Raw genomic sequence first — 20,704 nt, 5'->3', positions numbered from 1 at the left:
GAGAAGAGCCTTCGGGAACCATAAGGGCTTGAAGGAGTCAATAAGGACACATCGGAGAGAATAAGGCACTGAATGCTAGTTATGTTTGTGTTCAGGGACTGGTGATTAAGTGGGTAGTTGCTTTGAAGGACATGAAGGGGAGGGAGGAACTGGTAGAGATGAGATTTGGAATACAGGTTAGGGACCAAACTGTAAAGGGCCTTGAATGTCAGGAGGGAAATTTGAAACAGTAAAGAACTTTCAAATAACCAAGATTAGTGCGTATAATCAGTCACTAGTGAATTGGGCTAGATAAGCTGGGTGTCAAGGTTATGCAGCTGATGAAACAGCTCCAGCAACTACAGATAAGTAAAACTATTAGGAGATATTTGAGAACTGGAAGATAGGGCAGAAAACATGCAGTGGAGGGTTGGACATGGCAGGTAAGAGGAAAAACTCAAAACAGGATAATAAAATATAAAATGCAAACACATCAACAGTGGACCTCCTGTCACTAAGAATGCAAAACCTCTTTAGGCACAGCTTTGAAAAGGAAGATTCAAATAATATGTTATTGAATAAATGAAACCTGATGTAATTTTACTAGTTTATTGGGTATTTTTTTTTGCAATGATAGACACAGAACTCAGGGGCTTAGGCATGCTAGACAAATGTTAATGTACCTATTCACTACAATCCCAGTTTCAGATAGAATATTACACCTAGAGTGGAAGAGAATGGAAATAACCTTAATTATTTGATTATGAAAAATATATACACACAAACACATACATATGATAGGTATATAGATGATAGATGGCAGATAGATGATAGGAAGATAGAAGATACATAGTTGAAAAATCCATAGATGATAGAGATGTATATCAGAGATTTTATATATATATAAAGTTACTAAAAACAGTGGTGACTCTGACTATAAGCATCCTACCAATGAATGAGGAAGAAATAGCTGCTATAATTTTGAGGTCCTCAAGTACAAAGAGATGTGACATCTCTTGTGATACCCAATTCTAACTATCTAGAGCATCTCGATACAGCATTCTCTGCTTCAGATTTGTCTGTTGTCATATCTGTGAAGGATTGTCTTGTTGGATTAATGGAAGACCCATTCTGAATATGGGTGACACAAATCCTTATTTTGAGTATCTGGACTCCATTAAACTAGAGTAGAAACAATTAGGCAAGCATTAAGCATGCATGGATTCATTTCTTTCTGCCCCTGATTGTGTTATGACTCAATTCAGGCTCCTACTGTAACCGTTATAGGGCAATGGACTCTAGCCTGGACTGTGAGCTAAAATAAACCTCTCTACCCTAAGTTGCTCATTCTTGGGGTATTTTTTTTTAATCACAGCTAATGAAACCAGGACACCTCCTCTTTTCCTTATCAGGAGGTATTGCTCTGATGCTGAATACCACATCATCAAATAGAACTGACCAACATCAGGTGGCATCTGAGACAGTCTCATGGCATTCACAGCATATACCAAGCACACAGTGGCAAAGCACAAATGAGTAAAACATATCCTAGAAATAGGCAAGCAATGAACTTTGAGTACCTGGCTCTCTGGTGGCCTGACCCCATCCTAGGATGAAGAAAGTATTTTAAAAGACAACTTCTGTATCACATACTAGTATTGAGAGGAGTAAAAGTGGAGAGTTCTTGCTGAAATAAATGATTCCACTTGTTCTCTGTTTATTGTCAAGCATGGCCTATTAGTAGACTTCATGGCTTTTTAGAGGCACTACTACACTCAGCTCTGCAACTTGTGTCCTTAGCATCCGAATCGAACACACATCCTAGATGCAAAGAACCAAAAACATTATCCATCATAACTGTACCTTTGCTAAAGTTTGGGCATCATGGATACCAAAATTCAGTTTTTTTTTTTTCTAAAGCCACTTCGGGATCATATGATATGTTTTTGTGAATCAGAAAAATAGATCCCTTTCTCAAGTAGAAACACTTTGAAATTGGTAGATTGTTATGGCTGTGAATTCTTTTCCAGAATTCCAGTGGTCAGTGTCTGGGGCAACATATATATGTGAACATGTTCTAACTGCCTGCTCTGGTGAATACCACACACACACACACACACTCACACACACCATCATTAGGAGATATGTTCTCCCTCCCAATCTGTTGGTGGAACTTGGGAGAGCTTTGGGAAGGCTCTTGGAGAGTAAGAGGAGACAGAATTCAGCCACAGGTCTCAACTTCCCAAGAGCTGGGATTGAAAAACATGGACCACCAAGCCTAGATGTGTCATGATGTGTTAAAATCTGCCTAGGTCTTCTGTTTCAATAGACACTTCCAAAAAATCTAGGCTATTATTTAAAACAATATATTTTCTACAAACATACACACAAATTTATTGTATAATGTAGATTTGATAGAAGACTTGTCTGGATATTTGTAATAAGACATCAGTGCTAATTACTCTGCTGAGAAAATAGAATAAACTATGTTGCTTCCTAAAATAACAAACTTTTTCATGACTCCTACATGGGTGAAAACTATACCTTGGCAAAAGCAAATGAGCTGAATATTATACAATGAGGGTATCTGAATAAGTGTCATGTCAGATGGAATTTAATAAAAATTATGATTGTATTTTGGAGTAAGTTCTGATTGTAAAAGATAATCAAAAAGAATTAGCTAGAAAGACAAACTTTTTACCAAAGTCATGCCTTTTTGTGATACAAAACTGTCACAATACAAGTGGCTCTGCCTGTACTAATTAGTATAACACATTCTCATACATCCATCATATGTAAAACTGGATGAATGTCATTCAAATGTGAACTAAAGGGAAGTATATTTGCTCTCTTTAAAATGGCTGTAAATAGGTCAGACAGAGATCACAACTGATTACAAGCTCTAGTGAGACCATGCAGGAGCCACACTGATAAGCCATGGATCCATATTCCATTATTTCCAATTCTGCACCAATCTTTGAAACTTACTTGGAAAAATATTATCTCAATACAACTTACTCTGAGCCTTCATCTCCTCTAGGAATGGCTCACGGGCCTGAAGTCCGATTCTGACTCTTAAAAGGGACCCACTACCTTGAAGCCTCCTTCTGTGATTACCTAGGGTTGATGACTCCTCAGTCTAAAATATCCAGGATGAATAGCTTTGAGACTCCCATACTCCCTGATCAATGTATGTCCTAGCTATCACCAATAAACAAGGCATCATAGCAGGAGGGAACATAGAATAGATGTAAAATAACAACAATAAAATCCAAAGAAAACATTTAAGAATGTACAGCAGAGTTCTTTAAGGACACCACAGCAATCATAATCTTCAAAAGACCCACACGTTTTGGGTGTTTTCAGTCCCTTTCCACTATATCTAATAATTCATTTTTCTCAAAGGAGCTTAAAGAAACCTGGTTTTTATGGAGAGCCACTATGAGTCAGGGTGCATCATTTCATATGTGACTAAGGTGGGCCATGCAGGATGGACTTTGAACACAGATTTGTTTCCTTTTTTCCCCCTCTCCCAAATGATTGAAACTCATCAAATCATTCTCTGGGTCACAGTGGTGGTGACTCTTACACGTGTGACTTGAAAGTTCACTATGAACACAATGAGGGCATAGAAAAGAACAAGAGAATCTATTCTTCTGTTTGTATAACAGGGGTGAAAAAAATGCTTTAACTGATAAAATATGCTATGCTTGGGACACCACCCATGATGATATGAATAATTTATATTACAGAGGTTGCTGCATTTCAAAATCAACTTATTTACTATATCTCTTAGCACCCAGGATATATTTGCAAGGAGAGCGTGAAAAAAACGTTGAATACTAAATAAGAAACACAGTTTCTCCTTTTCGCCTCAACTTTCTAATCACACAAAGGCCATTCAGCCTACGAAAAGTGTGTCACTCTTATGCATTTTATTTCCCCCTAACTGCATTCTTATCATCAGAGTCCTTGAATATTTAAAAGGTACAAACTTAAAAAAAAACATAGAAATTGTTCCAGTTTACCTTCAGCCTGAAGGAATAGGACTGAGTAGGAGCCAAGCAAGCTTCCTGTGGTTACGCATTTCCAAAGAGCACCATCTCACACTCATGATGGAGAAGATGGCTCAGCAAAGATAGCTGATGAGTGGGCTGATAAAGCCTCGTCACAATGTCATGAGCTCTATTTCATGTACCATAATGCATCTCTCCACACATATGCCGTATCCTAAGAACTCCACTGAAAAGCAGCATGTTCAGTCATGTGCAATTTGCACGTGCATGAGAACATTTGCAGAATGCATATCAGCACTTCATTTTAGAGGCGAGGGAAGCAAGGTGTGGGGAACTCCTTGAGAAGCAAAGCTCATGGAGACAGCGAGCTGCTTGTGAGAGACATTACTGGTCTTCACTGAAAGGACAGAAACAAGTATTGTCCTTCAGAAGCCATGCAGGAATTCACCATAGATAAAATGAAAGAGAAAGAAAAAAATAGAGTAAAGTGCCTTAGCTATGATAAAATTATGTTATGGTGGAGGTTTACACCAACAGGAGCCATTCACCATGCCCTTCGAAGCAAAGTTCCTTTGCAACTTTATGGGTCCTCTCAGTGGCTCTGTAAGTACAAGGAAAACTCTATCATGTTACTTAATGCCCATTAAAAAAAAATACGACATGCAATTATTCCCGTTTTTTTGGGGGGGGAGAATAATCATAAGGATATTGAATGATACCTTCACAATCACCTCAGCCAGAAGACGTTCAATGAGCTGGGTCATTGAACTGGCACCACAGCCATCTGTGTTCATTGTCACTCCTAGGGGATCCCTTCAAGTTACCCAACAACCTCAGATCTTCAAAATCCTTAACTATAAATGAGGACAGCTATCTTCTCATCCTTTTGGTAGAAGTTAGAATGAAATAGTAAACAGAAAGTGTGTCAATATGGTTCTACTAGTTAGTGAGTGCTTGCTGTGGAGCAGTCAGTGGAATGGCTTGTTTGTCTTTCTCAGCATTCGAAAGAACCCTCACTTCTGCTTTGCATAAGGAACAGATGGCTTGTTGAGCTAGTTGGTGCGTTTGTCCATTTTGAGACAGGGTTTCACAGTATTGTTACCCATTTTGACCAAACCTGCTTATGTAGTTCAGGTTGGCCTGACACACCCAGCAATCATCCTGCCTCAGCTTCCCGAATTCCTCAATGTTAAGAAACATCACGCTCAGTCTTGCTCTGCAGCAAATGCATCAAGATGGGTTTTTAGCCTCTCCATCTTGTAAATATATATCTCTGAAGAGTTAAGAGCACTCTATACCTCGAGTCTAGTGAAAGATTCACACCAGCACTTTGAAGGAGAAGACAGCTATCATCTCTATTTTATGGGAGTGTGGCCTCGGGTCTAGAATGACACAGTGTTTGTTAACGTTCCCATGGCTTTTAACCACTATCCTCTTCCACTGTGTGTACTGACTCTACAGACTGAAGATGGGCTCTCTCTGTGGCTCACTCAAAACCCTAATGATATTGAATGTAAGCATGTAATATGTGGATATTTACAAATATATATTATAAGCATACATATAAATATATGCAGATGGGAACTTTCTGCATCTCCCTAAAGAATTCTATTAACATTAATGTAAGCATGCATTATGTGGATATTTGCAATTAAAGATATATATATATATATATATATATACATATATATATTTCAATTACAAATATACACATATAAGTAAATCAGTAATTAATATAAACACATTAATAATGGAGATAGTTTTGCACAGAAAATCTGAAAAATATTTATACTAATATCTTACTCTTTTTTTACAAACTCTTGCCAAAGGACATAACAGATTTTTTTAAAAAAAGGATTGAAATGGATTTTCTAACCAAAACTACAACTTAGTAGTAAATCAAGATACATCTGTATTCTCCATTTCTTTCAGAACTACTTATTTTAAAAAAGAAGAGAAAATCATATTGTCAGATATACTGGTGCTAACCCAGCCATATAATTTATATACTGCAGGGTCAAAGGTATGGATACCACCCGTGTTCAATAAAAAATACAGTTCCCGGGAAGAAACAACAGGTCCTTGCAATTGACTGCTTTTGTGGTGATATATTATTTAGGATTTATTACAGTTTGCCTGAGGATTTAGAAAGCAAAGCTAGCCACGAGCCACAAGTCACAGAGCCAGGCAATGGTGATACACACATTTAATCCCAGCAGCCATGTTAGTTAGCCATAGAGCTAGGTGGTGGTGGCACACCCTTCAACCCCAGGACTCAAGAGACAAGGAGATGGATCTCTGTAAAGACAAGGCCACACTGAGTTACACAAAATTCATCCAGTCAAACAGCTCACACAAAGGTGATCTCTGAACTTGGGATCACACATCTTTAATCCCAGGATTTGAGAGGTATTAAAAGAAGAGGCAGCAGCCTGGGAATTAGAGTCTGAGACTTGGTGGAAATTGCAGTGTAAGGTTTGGTGGGAAGATTTATCCTCCAGCCACACTAAGGAAAGTACAGCCCTTTCAGTCTGAGGTAAGAACTAGTGGCCAGCTGCTTTACTTGTCTGATCTTCAGCATGAAGCTTGAGCCCCAATACCATTCTCTGGGTTTTTATTATTCATGTTATGTTTTTTCCTTCCTTCCTTCCTTCCTTTCTTTTTTTGCAAAATATGGATGCTATCTTCAGACTGGGAAGGTGGATGTCACACCCTGAGCATGAAGGAGAACACAGAAGAATCCCAGGACCCTGCTTTCTTCATCCAAACTACTGTTTGAGACGACCAACTTCTAAATTTCCTGCTTTCTAAGAAAAACCTGCTTCTGATCTGGCACACCTCTTTCTGTATGCTTCCTCTAACATAAGTCGAAGGAAAAGCCTAAGTCCTACAGTGTCTGAATCCCTTGGCACAGAGGATCTGTTTATAGACAATTGGTGTGATGGTCTGTGCCACTTATGCAGGTTGAAACACACCTCACAAGGGCTGCATGCGACAATATCACATGTTCTGCTGAGTCTGAACACAAATGGCCCTGCTTCTATGAAGATCAAGCTGACCTATCCTGCATACTGGCCTCCTCATCTACCTACATCCTTTGACATTTTTCTTAGGTGCTTCTCCATGACACAAAGGCATACTTCCTTCAAGATGATAACTTCATACAAGGGAACTATAGGAACCATTTTTCTTTCCTCTTGATCAACCTGAGGCTGCTGACCAAAGAAAGGAGGAATTCCTCTTATAAGCTAACTCAGTTTCCCCTGTGAGAATAAACTGGTTCAAATAGCCAAAGTTTGTTAGATAAGAACATACTAAAGATGTAAACTTCTAGTTATGTCTACACCCTGTATCATTCTGAGACTACCTTAAAAGCATTCTTGTAGATATCTAACCTCATGGAAACAGCCTCATGTAAAATCATAAAATCCTCTCCTCGGGACTTTGTAGTCCCCCCCCCCCTTTCTTCACTTGAGGCGAGTTGCGAAGCTCTCATGTTGGCTCCTTCTCTTTGGCATCCTCTCCCTGTCCCACACCATTCGCACATCCTCCTCGTTTTGACATTCATATTTGTATGGTTCTGGCTCTGTCCTCAGATTCCTTCCCTTCCCCAACTTTGTTTGCTGTCCGCCAGCTTTAAATAGCACATACCAATTCCTCTTCCTCCACATCCATTCGCGTATCTCCCTAGCCATTCCCATAACCTTTTCCCTGATCTGGTCTTTACACTATCCATGTCCACATGGGCATCTGAGAGCCAACTCTTACACACAAACAGAAGCAGAGTCCTTCACTCTTGCACAACCACAGATCAGTTCTGACTCAGTGTTCACATGACAATAACTGTGTCACATGTCACCTGTCTCTCAAATTTGCAGTCAATGCATCACGGTATCTGGTCTCTCATGTGCAAATATAAAGTATGGAAACCTTTGGAATGCTTTTGGCTTTAAGTCTCAATTTTCCCTCCCATGCTTAAAAAAACCAATTCTATAGTTACACAACTCTGTACCCATGAGCTGTCAAATTACTTGCTCTTTTAAAATAATCTTATTCTACCTGCTCCCAAATCAGAGCAATGGAAAAAGTAGTACATTGCCTACTTTTTTCTCAAGATGAGGATACTGCAAGGAATGGAAATAAGAAGTTCAATCATTTAACAGGAATAGCATTATATATATATATATATACATATATGTATATATATATAAATATATATTCTGTTAGAGAAATTTACATTTTAGAAAGAATAAGAAAATGAATATAAACATTTCTGTATATCATTTAAGAAATAAATAAAATAGATATGTGATTATGTCTATTTTGTGATATATCTTGCTTGAAGAGGCATGTAATAATCACTTTCAATACATGTAGTTTAATATACATACAGGTGTGAAAGTTGCAGCATGATTTATATAAGATTACATTTAGTTGTACTGAAGACCCATATTAAAAAAAAAAAAACTAGGATTACTAGACTGTGTGAATGAGATAACATCATCTTTTTAAATGATATTGACCTTTAAAATTAAAAAAAATATTTAATTACTCATTAATATTTTCTACAGTGTAAGATTCTAAATATTTAATGCCAAGACAATTATCTGGTTAAACTGTAAGTAAAGCTTTGTGTTCTCCTGATTAATTATGCATCTAATGTTGCAAAGGAAGCAATTGAAAAATGTGTCCACAGTTGACATCAAAATAATAACATGTTTATAAGCCTATGAAATTCTCCAGCAGTCACTCCCATTATCTTTTATAAGCTTTCACTTACTATGGCTCCGTGTCAACCATTAAGAAGATACTCATTAGACTCAAGAGATTTGGTAGGATCATTTCCCATATTGTGTCCTTTTCGCAACAAAGTCAAATCTGAAGGAAAGCAACCCAAATAAAAGAAAATTTAAAAGAAAGTCATAGACTCCTTTTAAAATTTTTATTGTAGCAAAAATACTAATCAAAGAAGACAAATCGAATTATTTTAAATAGCACCTTCAACGATGATTGCGTTTAAGAGTATGGCTGTCCCATTCCACACAGAGGGATACTCCCTTAGCCTAGACACCTGGGGGAGGGTCCCCCATGGAAGGCCTCACCCTATATGTGTGGGTGAGAACACACTCTCTCTCTCTCTCTCTCTCTCTATATATATATATATATATATATATATATATATATATATATCTCCAACACAACACAATGCTTTTCATTTCCACCCAAGCTTCTGCAAATGACAAGATTTAATTCCTTTTTGTGAGTTAATGTTATTCCGAACAAAGTCAAACAGCCTGGAAGCAATTGTCATGCAACACATTTCATCTACCATTGCCCTAGCATGGTCTAAATACACCACATTTCCTTTTCTATCTATCCATTGATACACACCTCAGGTGATTTCATATCTGAGCTATCGTGGATGCTGTGGAGGCAATGCACTGAAAGTGGAGTGCAGGCATCTTTGGCATGCTCATTCTGTTTCCCACGGATATACACCCAGGGAGTAGAATAGCTGCATTTATGTTATTTCCTTTCTTGGTTTTCTGAGGTGTCTGTTTGCATAATGTCTGTCTTGATTTATATCCCCCAAATAGTGCAAACAAATGCTTTAAAAATGAAAAACTGGCCAAGCTACCAAACCCAAATTTGTAAAGAGCGTTTTCTCTCAGAGAAAGACAGAAGTTCACTGGATAACCTGGCAATTTGCCATCAGAAATTTTACATTGGGAAGTTTAATTACAAACTTAGATAAGTGGATTATAATGAAAGATATCTCTAGCGAGGGAGCCTAGACAGATGCATCGTGAATGCATTAAAGAAAACACCAGAGAGAGAACTTTCCACCAGCAGAGAGAATTTAATTAAACAGCAATAGGATGGATCTCTTCTGTGAAATGATTTCACTGTTACCCACAGTTCATTAAAACTATTTACGATAGTCTTTAAAACTATTCCATTCTGGAAAGGATGTTTAAACCCATCAGTCTCCATTATAAGGGCAGAAACTGGGTAGGAGAAAAGAAGATTCATTGGACAATTGTAGGTGGAGATGCATTTCTCAACATGCTGATCATGGAAAACAGACAAGGCAGAGTTCTGAACTGCACATAGACCCAAGTCCTTCAGAGAAGTCAAAGCAACTAACACTTAGTTCCAAGGTGCCAACTGAAAGTGCAGGGTCCCTTAGACACAGCTAGAAGAGAGTGTTTCTGTCACCATGCTACTGACACGGACTAGATGACCTATTTGAGGTATTAGCTCTCTGTAATCCTATGTTTCTGAAAGCCCTGACAACATTCCTGTAACCTCTGAATCGTCTAAACAAGAATTTCTGACTCAATGTAAAAGCTAACATATTCTATCTTCATTTTGTATGCCTAGATTAGAACCCAACATCAAGACTCAGTGAGTACATGGTAAATATTAAATACTTGAGGAACTAAACAAAGTAAGTAGAAACAAGCACATTCTGTCCTAACGAATGGCTTATGATATTATAAAATAAAATATTATGAAATAACAGATAAAACACACATGTATGAGTATTATAATATGCATATATACACACAATGTATATGCATAATAGAAGAGTGGCTGGAGAGGTGATAACATAGCAACTAAGACAATGCACTGCTCTTCAAGAGGACCTAGTTTGGTTCCCAACACAATTCACAACAACCTAACCCTGGAGTCCCAAAGCATCTGTTGCCCCCTTTGACTTCTGGGAGCACTGCAGCCATTTTCACACACAAGCATAAACACAAGAGAGTAAAATTAAATCTTTTACTGCAAGCTGGGAGGTAGTGGTGCACGTCTTTAATCCCAGTGCCTGGAAGACAGAGGCAGTTGTATCTCTGTGAGTTCAAAGCCAAACTGGTCTACAGAGTGAGTTCTAGGACAGCCAGGCCTCCACAGTGAAACCCTGTCTTGAAAAACAACATCTCAAAAATCAATAGATAAATAATCAATAAACAAATCTTTAAAAAATAAACTACCAACGTATAAAAGAATTGATATGAGAAAAAAGCAATGTTTCAAACACTTATGGAAAATGAATTCTGAATTGTAGCCCTCTAATATTAAATAATTCTACTTTGCCCAGATGTCTAACTTCTCTATTCACGTCAACAACACTACAATTTGAATAATATGTTCTAGGCTGTCACTAATTAAAATCCCAAGTGAGCATCGATAGACACGTTTTCAGAGAAGTCAAAAAGGACCCTTTAGGCAAGCATTGTGGCACATCCCTGAAAGCTCCGCCCCAGGGAGCCTACAGAAATAAGACCAGTAGGGTCAGCCTCTGCCACACACTGAGACCTGGTCTCAGAATGGTAACTGGTGGCTACATAACCATAACTCAACGGTTGAGTGCTTACACAGCAAGCAGAAGGCCCTGGGTTCCATCCCCATCACTGTAGAAAACAGGAACAGTTCTTTAACCCTGACCTTATACACAGAGGAGTGGCACGCTGATGCTTTGATATGGGAAAGGGATTGACAAACTGATGCTTTGAAAAATACACTGTAATTCATTATTAAGGAAAGCTCTTGGAGAAAACGAAAGGAGTTTTGTTCCCTAGGCCCGCTCGTCATCTGGAACGTCACATACCTTGTAATTTCTACAGAGAGTCACCCTTTTTCTTTTCAGTTAAGAGTGGCACTCCGTAGCTTCAAAGGACCTACAGGCCCTTTAAAATACCATTTTAATAGAATCACTTCTCTATGAAAGTTCAAAATGTAACTTCCCACAGAACTGAAATTTTCACTGCGGCAGAGGACTAGACATTAACATCAACACAGACGTGACCTCTGTCGGTTGGGGGTTGAGAAATAACACTCAGAAATCTGAAGGTCAGAGAGAGATGTCTGTTCAAACAAAGAAGTCATCAAGAGAGAGGAAAGGCATATCAGGGATGTCTTAAACGCATTAAAATAAAAATGGCACCTCTAAATGCATCAGCACAAATACAAGGTGAGGTCATGAAGTCCGGGCAGCAGAATAGAACAGAGCAGGTCCTCCCACAGATGACTGTAAAAGAAGCTTCACTTTTCCCATGTTGCCTCCACCACCAGACAAGTGGCATTCACAACAAGTCCACAGGTGTCTCGAATCCTTTAGGGAAACCAGATATACAGCTCATCATCCAAGCCGATCAAATTACACTTGCATGGAATTATATATTTATGAGACAAAAACCAACACAATATGTCACCCTGTGGGCCAAATGTCACTTTTTTTTTGTGCATGGCCACAGCTGTGCTTTGATCCTGCAGCTGCTTTAAAAATGCTTGTCATCGGCCACAGTGTGGGGGTTCTGAGTTGGCTCAGCCCAGGAGGGGGGGGGGGAACTGAGATCCTTGCTGAAGTTCACACTGGAGAAGAGAGATTTTTTTTAAAGGCAAACATTTGGGTCCCTCCCTACTGCTATTAGGCTATCACCTTTTCTCATTTGCATAATGAGTGTGCTTAACAAGCATGCAGAAGTTCAACTTGAAGTTGACCTCTAAAGTGGAGAAAAGACTGCCTTCCTCCTACACATGACAGAGAACTTGGCCAGGCCCAGAATGGGGAGGGGTCCTTCAGCAACCATCTCATGAAAACCCAGAGACTCTTCACTCTCAAAGAGCCAGTATCTTAGTGCTAGGGAGCTGGATCAGGGTTTAAGAGCACATGATGCTCTTCCAGAGGACCCAAGTCCCCTTCCTAGCACCTACATTAAATGGCTCACAACAACCTGTAAATCCTGTTCCAGGAGATCTGACACCCTCTTCTGGCTTCCCCCATGTTCTCATACCCATACATGCCCCCCATGCCCTACACACACACACACACACACACACACACACACACACACACACACACACAATCTGAACAGAGAAAACACTGAGACAGTGGAAAGGCCTCTGCTTTAGTAAAGGACCCATTAAAGTGACTCACAACTAAATTTACCTATTTTCTGTTCTTCATTTCATGGTTTTCTAGAACTCATAAGAAGGCTACAGAGAGGGCAGGGAATGATTAGATTTCACCTGGCCTTATGTTTGGCCAGATTGTAAATACATCTACTTTCTTCTATTAATTTGTTTCCTAATTTCTTTTGGAGTACAGAGAAGCTAAGACTTCAGTCCTGAGCAACAGGGTAACAAGTTCCAACAAGATTTAAACACTACATTAAGAAAATACAGTGGGGTCCAACAAGATAGTTCAGTGAGTGAAGTTGCTTCTACCAAGATTGACAACTTGTATCCATCTCTGGACTCATACGGTGATAAGAGATAGCCTATCCCACAAGTTATTCTCTGCTTCCATATGTATATCATGGATTCCTGTCCACACAAATACAGACACACATAAAAATATGCAATGTCAACAAAATTACTGTGGGAAAAACTGTCGTGGGGAGGAGTTGTCTTGGGAGAAGAAAACCACTCTGAAGAGAGGTCGGCTTGCGGTAACGTCACATTCCTGGTCAAATCTTTCCTCAAAAATTCTATTCCCATACACACCAGTATTGTTGCAACCTTTTTCCTTTTCTTCCCTACAGCAAGTCTTCTGGCATCTTCTAACTCCAAGCACAACTAGAGAAGAATGGGGGTGTTCAGTGTAGAAATAGGATAGGACATTGAAAGCTCGGAAATGGACAAAGGAAGGACCAAGAAGTTGAATGGATGTTGAAAGGGAGCTCTGCATCCCAAGCTTCTCTGGTGTCCTTTGCAGGCATTAGAAGTTTCCAATGACAGAGAACACTTCCAATGTCTCATCCAGCAGCCGCTTCCTGTTTTAGGTTGCCCAGACACCTTAATCATGTTCACCTCGATTTCTATTCTTGTCCTTGTAATCCAGATCATTTGGTTTTGTCTCTTCCTCTAGAGTTAAAGCCAAATTATAACATAGTTATATTGACAAAACTCCAAATTTGCCTTTTCTAGGCTACACATATCCACCCTCTTCCAACCATTTCTCAGGAATTAATGTTTCTAGCCTCCACCTAAGCAACCTTCCTCCAGACATGCTCCCAGGGGTGAAGAGTCTGCTGAGGTATGAAGCAGTGTGATCTGAGAAGCCCTCAGTGAAAGGGTGTTTGCCACTGGGGTAGCAATTATGCCAGAAATAACCCCAAGTATTAAAAAACTGTCCACACCAGTGTTCATACCAGGGTTAATTATAAATGTTAATTAGAAACATAGTAATGTTAATTATAGAGGCAGTAACCTAGAAGTCTATTATAGGGAAATGATTAACTTCATTATTATCTTCTCAATGAAGTACTGGTAACCATACTGTTGTGTTACAAAGAGACTAAAAGATATTTTTTTAAAAAATGTGGTACAGGATGCATTGAAATTAACCCTCAATATTGTATGTACTGTGTTTGACTAGAAATTAGGAAAATCTATACAAAAATCATTGAAGGGGTCATATAGAAAAATAGGATGTGTATTTGAAAATGTTACTATTTTTTAACTAATTTATAAGGGTAATAGCTCCGTTGATGAAACTCATGCCACAGAAGCATCAAAGACCCGAGTTCAAATCCCCAGAACCAGTGAAAAGAAAGCAGGTACAGAGGTGCTTGTTTCTCACCCATGGTGATGGAATGGAAGACAGGGACAGATGGATTGTGAAATTCTGTATAGGCTAGCTTGGTAAAGTTGCAGGCCAATGAAACTCCCTGCCCCAGGCAAAAGTGGATGCACCTGAGGTTGTTTCCTGATCGTTGTATGCAAACATACATGCAGATGTGCATTGGCACACACAATTGTGCACATAAACGCACACAAATTACTTATTCAAAGTAATCAGGATAAAAGGAATGTAAAGAAACCAAAATGAAAGGCAAGATATTCCCACCTGTGTAACAAAGGCTTGACTGCTCTCGGGGCAACCAACTGCCCTCTGATTGGATTTGAAGCCCCCTGCACAGGAAGGCAGGAGGAGGGCCCACACCTGGAACTGTGAGCCTGGCTAATAATCCAGGTCTGAGGAAGCAGTAGGCTCCTGTGGGGAGCTTATTACAGATGGCTAATTAAACTAGAGTAGCCACAAACTGCCTTCTAAATACTTATGTCCATACCCATCAACAAAACCAGCTCCAGGCCTTCATTCTCCATCTTGTAGTCAGTGGTGGTAAACGCAGAGATGCACGGCTATCCCAAGATGCAGAGAATAAACAATGGACATGGCTTAAGCTTTAAGCAAGCCATTTATACGACTCCTGTAGAGCTCAGGAAACATTATGGAAGAGTGCTCAGGAAGTATATAGGAGCCTGAAGATAGGACAAAGGGCTATCGACTGTCATTTTTAGACGCTATACAACCTTTGCAATTACTAACTCACAACTATAGCTATCTCACTGGACTCTCACAAAACCAGCCTTATTAACAATCAGTCAAGGAAGGGCACAGGAGGCTCACAGGATCCTTTCGCTGACCACTGGAGAGTGGAAATCACTGTCTTTAGTTGTATTCTTTCTGCTGAGCCCATCAGGCTCCCACAGTCACCCAAACGGCCCTGGTCCATCTCAGTGGGTCACAAAACAAAACAGACATGAACGTGGGAGAGAAATTTGTGTGGAAGGGAGGTTATAGAGGTGATCAAGAGGCAGGAGGTTATAGCGACCTTTATATTGTGTACATGTGCAAAACTCTCTAGAAGCAGATTTGATTCATAAAAGGGAAAATGAATGAGTGAATAAATTAATGACAAAAGTAGAGGCAGCACCATGTGCCCGACATCAAATGCAGCACAATTTGAGCACTTACTGGGCTCTTAAGAAAGCATCTGACTGCTGAAAGAAACCATCGCAATGAGGCCATTTCCCTGACTCAAGATTCTGGTGATTTGTCAGTGAAACGATGTTTTTTCCCAGGAAGGAAAATAATCTTGCTGCACAGAAACCTTAACGATGACTTTAAAAATAGTGTGTTTCCCTGTGTAGCCATTCGTCCCCAAGTAGCAAAGAGGGGACATGCTTTTCCTCCACTCTTGTGTTCCACAGAGCTCATCTAAACAGGGAGTTACTGTCAACTTTTAATAGAAATGCCAGGAGCAAGCCAGTAAGCAGACCCCGGGGTTTCGTGGTCTCCGGTAAATAATCAAGGCTTATCCTGGGATGCTTTCCTATCTTTTATAATAAAAATTGAAACGAATGTAAATGATATGTCTCTTTCTAGAAAGTACTTTCAGTGTGATTTACTTTCCTTGAAATTACTACTGTGGTCCATAAAGAAAGACTTAAAGCCAAACACAGCTAGAAACCTAGTACTCTCCACGTTGCTTTCTCACCCCAAATGGTTCTGCTAAACATTGAACCCTCTTCTAGTTCCCTAGACCAAACAAAGCCCATTGTACTAGCTCTCTTCCTAATGACCTTTGCTGCAATTGACTGTATTCAAAGAACAGATGACAAAGCCTATTGCAGTGATAATCACTGCTGCAATTGTCTGGGCCTTCTGATATTGTCAAAAGCTAATATGGAATTAATCATGTGTTATTATTCATGAGCAACACAAGAAATAAACCCCATGGTCCTGTTTTCCCATTTAACATCATGTTCCACAGCAAACATTAGCATCACAAAATATTTAACAATTTACAGAAGCAAAGCAGAGCGCTGGGCTTGGATGCAAACAGGAGGGAACGTTCTTGGCATCTACTTGGATGATTCTCATTAAGTCACTGACAATTATTGGACATGTAATAAGTAAAGATTTCATTAACACAATATGCTGTGCATGTGCTAACATCTCCTTCCTACAATGACCACAAGGAAATGCCTATGTGCCAGTTTCATTCACTGAGTCTGTGGCCTTGACTTTCTCATTGGTGGACTGTGGCCTGCAATTGTAAGCCAAATAAAGCCTCCCCTAAATTGCTTTTTGTCAGTGCTTAATATAATAACAGAACAAAACTTGCACATAGGCATTTCCTTGTGGTCATTATAGGAAATGATCAAAGCAGGGACAAGAGAGATGACTTAGAAGTCAAGAATAATTGCTGTTCTTCCAGAGGACCAGGGTTCAGTTCCCAAACCCACATGTCACCTCACAGCCATCAGGCCCTCCAGTTCTAAGGGATCCAATGCCCTTTGCTGACTTCCTTAGGCACCAGGCACACATGTATTGCCTGGTTTGCTTTCAGGCAAAACATTCACACATATAAACTAAAATTTTAAAATCTAAAAATATTTTTTTTTAATTGTCAAAATGTAACTTCTTAGGCTAGCTGATGTCTGGACTAAATAAAATCTAGGGATGGTTTCTATAGTAGAACAATCCAGCTCCCCTGCTCCCAGACACATGACCTACAGAGTCTTGGGGCAAATGTTGGCTGCTCTTTTAAGCCGTAAAATGTTGGAGTGACCTGTTGCCCAGCAGTAAATGGCTAGTACTTATTCCGTATCTCTAGATTTCCCCTGGAAATAGGAGAAGATAAGAAATTGTAATCAATAATAGTGGATGTCACAGCACACACTCTTTATTCTCATGGATTAAAGGTTTCTAGTAAAGGACAACAGATCTGAAACTAAGAGAATCAAACCTAAGACTTTCTTCTGCTCTGGCCCACTCTGACTCTGGAAAATTCCCCTCACCCTTCTGATATGCTTTGTCCTCTCCTGTATAATGGCTGTATAATACCAAAAAGACAGCTTCAATTGAGATAGCATTTCTAAAGTACTCAACGTTGGGTCTGATACACATAGTAGGTGTTTAAATGAGTATTATCTGAATAAGAATCAAAGAAGCCAGGCTAAGTGGAAGCAATCTCTATGAAAAAACAAGCTACAAATTAATGAGATTCTAAAACAAAACGTTTGACTCATTAGGAATACTTGATGCTAGGTGTGACAAGCAGGTTCATCACAATTCTTCAGAAAATATTTCCCATCATCTCATGGTTAACCCCAGCTGTCAACTTGACACAATCGAGAGACATCTGAGAGGAAAACTTCAATTAAGTAATTGCCTAGATAAGTTTGGGATATAGCATGGTGTTACGGGTTGCCTTAAATGTTAACTGGTGTAGAAGGGCCATGCCCACTGTGAGCGGCACCATTCCCTGCATAGGTGATTCTGAACTGTATAAGGAAGCAAGTTCAGTAGAGGCTGGACTGGCATGCAACATTTCTCCACTGTTTGTGCTTCAAGTTTCTGTTTGAGTTTCTCCCTAATTTCCCTCAGTGATGGATTGTACAACGTGCAAACAAGCTGGATTAAATCCTTTCCCCCACAAAGTTGCCATTGGCCACATTGTTTTAGCACACCAGCAAAAAAATGCAACTAGGATGTTATTCATACCATAACCTAGTCCAAGGCAAATTAATTTTCTCAAAAATTTTAGTGGATGTCCACTATAAAAAAGGATTATTCTTCAGTTAAAAGTATAGCAGTACGCAAAGGGGCTCTTGGAAAATAGAAGGTAAGCTGTGCAGTCATCAGATGAAAAGCATTCTGGGTAGAAGGACTAAGACCCAAAGTCCTAAGGGGATACAGAGGGAAGCATTCCAGGAGAGTCACAGGGCAGGTAAACACCAATGTGGTTTCAGAATCGACTATGAGGAGGAGCCACTGAGTATTTTTAACAGTAAAAAGACATCATGCAAAATTACTCTGGCTACTCTGTAGAATATGGCATGGGAGGGTGTAGAAATGAGAATGAAGAAAGAATCTTTCAAATTATGGAAACATCCTGAAAGTAGTGGCAAGTGATTTCTTGATGGATTAAATTATGAGTAAAACATAAGACTCAAGGGCAACTCCATTTCAGGGATGAGAAATAAAGAATGGAATTGCTACTAACAGACAGGGATCTCTAAATGACAGACTGATCTTGTGACATTTCAGTAATATGTCACCTGTAGACTTCATGACTTGAAAAGTACAGAATCACAGCATCAAAAGAAAATCACCAAATTTCTAAGCAAGATTGGGATTTATAGTTGGGTGGCATTCATAGATATTTGAGTTGCATGTGGCCCAAAGGTTAAACACACCTGCAAGATGAAGTAGTGATTTGGAGTAGCAGGACTACCTGAGCTTCAGTTTGGCTTATTAAGACTTAAATGCTTGTTGTATGTTCTATGTAGCTTTACCTGTTAGCTTGACACAGCATAGACCCTTTTGAAGGATTTAACTGAAGTATTGGCCTGTCATTATGTCTGTGAGGGACTGTCTTGATTGATGATTGACATAGGAGGGTCTAGTCCACTGTGGGTCAAACCACTCCCTAGGCAGGGAGGCCTGTGTTCTACAGCTGGCAGCTATCTAGAGAAGACAGGGGAGGGCCAGAGAGTAAGCAATAACAAGTAGTCCTGCCTTCAGGCTTTCCTCTTGCCCTGGCATGAAATGAGTAAGTTCTTTCCTCCCTAAGTTGCTTTGGGTAAGAGTGTATTTCATCACACAAACAGAAATCAAACTAAAACATTGTATATCCAACCACAGAAGGCAGATGGATAGTTGTAGCCATGAGCCAGTATTCAGGGGAGTTCCCTGAGGCGAAGGGAGTCAGTCAGATCAAGTTGTTAGATTGGATGAGTTACCTAAGTAATGCAAGCAGTGAGGGACTGTGTTTTATCTACTCACAGCTCTCTCCTTTTGCATTCTCCCTCATTCCACTGTGTTGGCCTCACAAGCTACCAACCAAGATGCATCAGATAAATCATTCATGATGTTCTCTACTGCACCCTAGCGTCAAACTGGACTGACCACACTAGTGTCACACTGGACTGGACCAACTCTTCCAATACCAAATTCTTGGATGACTCATCTATCTTGTTGTTCTTTTCACCCAGAGGTTGTACTAATGTTTCAAATGAACATAGAAACACCTGTGGCTGCAAATATGTGTGTAGAGTATGGATTCTACCAAAATGAAGTGCCAGCCAATCCTTGATAGCTATACTTGCTATCAAGAACGTCATCATCTCTCATCGTATTTGTCAATCACTCACTCTGAACTCGCTGCTAGAAACTTTGCAATTTTTCTCTTTCCTTCCTTCATCCCATCCTTTCTTTAGTTTCCTTATATCCTTCTTTCTTCCTCTTTCTTTATTCTGCTTTTTGTTGTTGTTATGGTGCTGAATATTGAACCTCAGTCTCAATCATGACAGGCCAAGGCTCTATCCTCGAGCTACAAACTCTTTACCTGTTTGTTGTCATGCCATTTATTCATGCTTCATTTGCAGTGGGTTGTTTTGGAATCTTCTGTGCATCAGATTTGTTCACTAATATTTATATTCTATTGCTGTTTTGTGTTTGTGGTAGTTTCAGGAATCAAACCTAAGTCCTCACAAGTGCCAGGCAAAGCACTCTCCCATGGAACTACAATTCCAAATACAGAATCTTAAGTGATGCTTCAAGCACGCAGTATATAACACTTAAATTCTATGCATAGTATTTACAGGCATGCAAGTCTCGTTTCTAATACTTTAAGAAAGGCAATGTCTGGTCCTTTTGACAATGATGAAATTGTGGTCCATCAAGATTTAGTGACTTCTCTAAAGATATGATTCATGGCTGGGACTTACTCCTGTCTATTCAAAACCTGTTAACACATCACAGTTGAAGAAACAAGTTGATTGATAACAAGTGCCAACAGTAAGACACTGCTAATTTCTGAGGACATTAGCTTCTTGATGTACTGTAGCTAACACCATCTCACATCCCTTTCCTCACACAGGAAAATGATCAGGAATTGTCTGCC

At 39.5% G+C, this 20,704-nt stretch overlaps 1 protein-coding gene across 1 annotated transcript in view; it reads right to left on the bottom strand.

Moving 5' to 3' along the window:
* Positions 1-20,704, bottom strand: part of LOC127236395 (thrombospondin type-1 domain-containing protein 7B-like) — a 274,945-nt gene that overhangs the window by 151,750 nt on the left and 102,491 nt on the right. The window lies entirely within an intron of this gene.

This window comes from Phodopus roborovskii, unplaced genomic scaffold (genome assembly GCF_943737965.1).
Source record: "Phodopus roborovskii unplaced genomic scaffold, PHOROB, whole genome shotgun sequence".
Taxonomy (NCBI): Eukaryota; Metazoa; Chordata; class Mammalia; order Rodentia; family Cricetidae; genus Phodopus; species Phodopus roborovskii.
The sequence above is the reverse complement of the archived record's forward strand: the minus strand, read 5'-3'. Positions and strand labels throughout refer to the sequence as shown.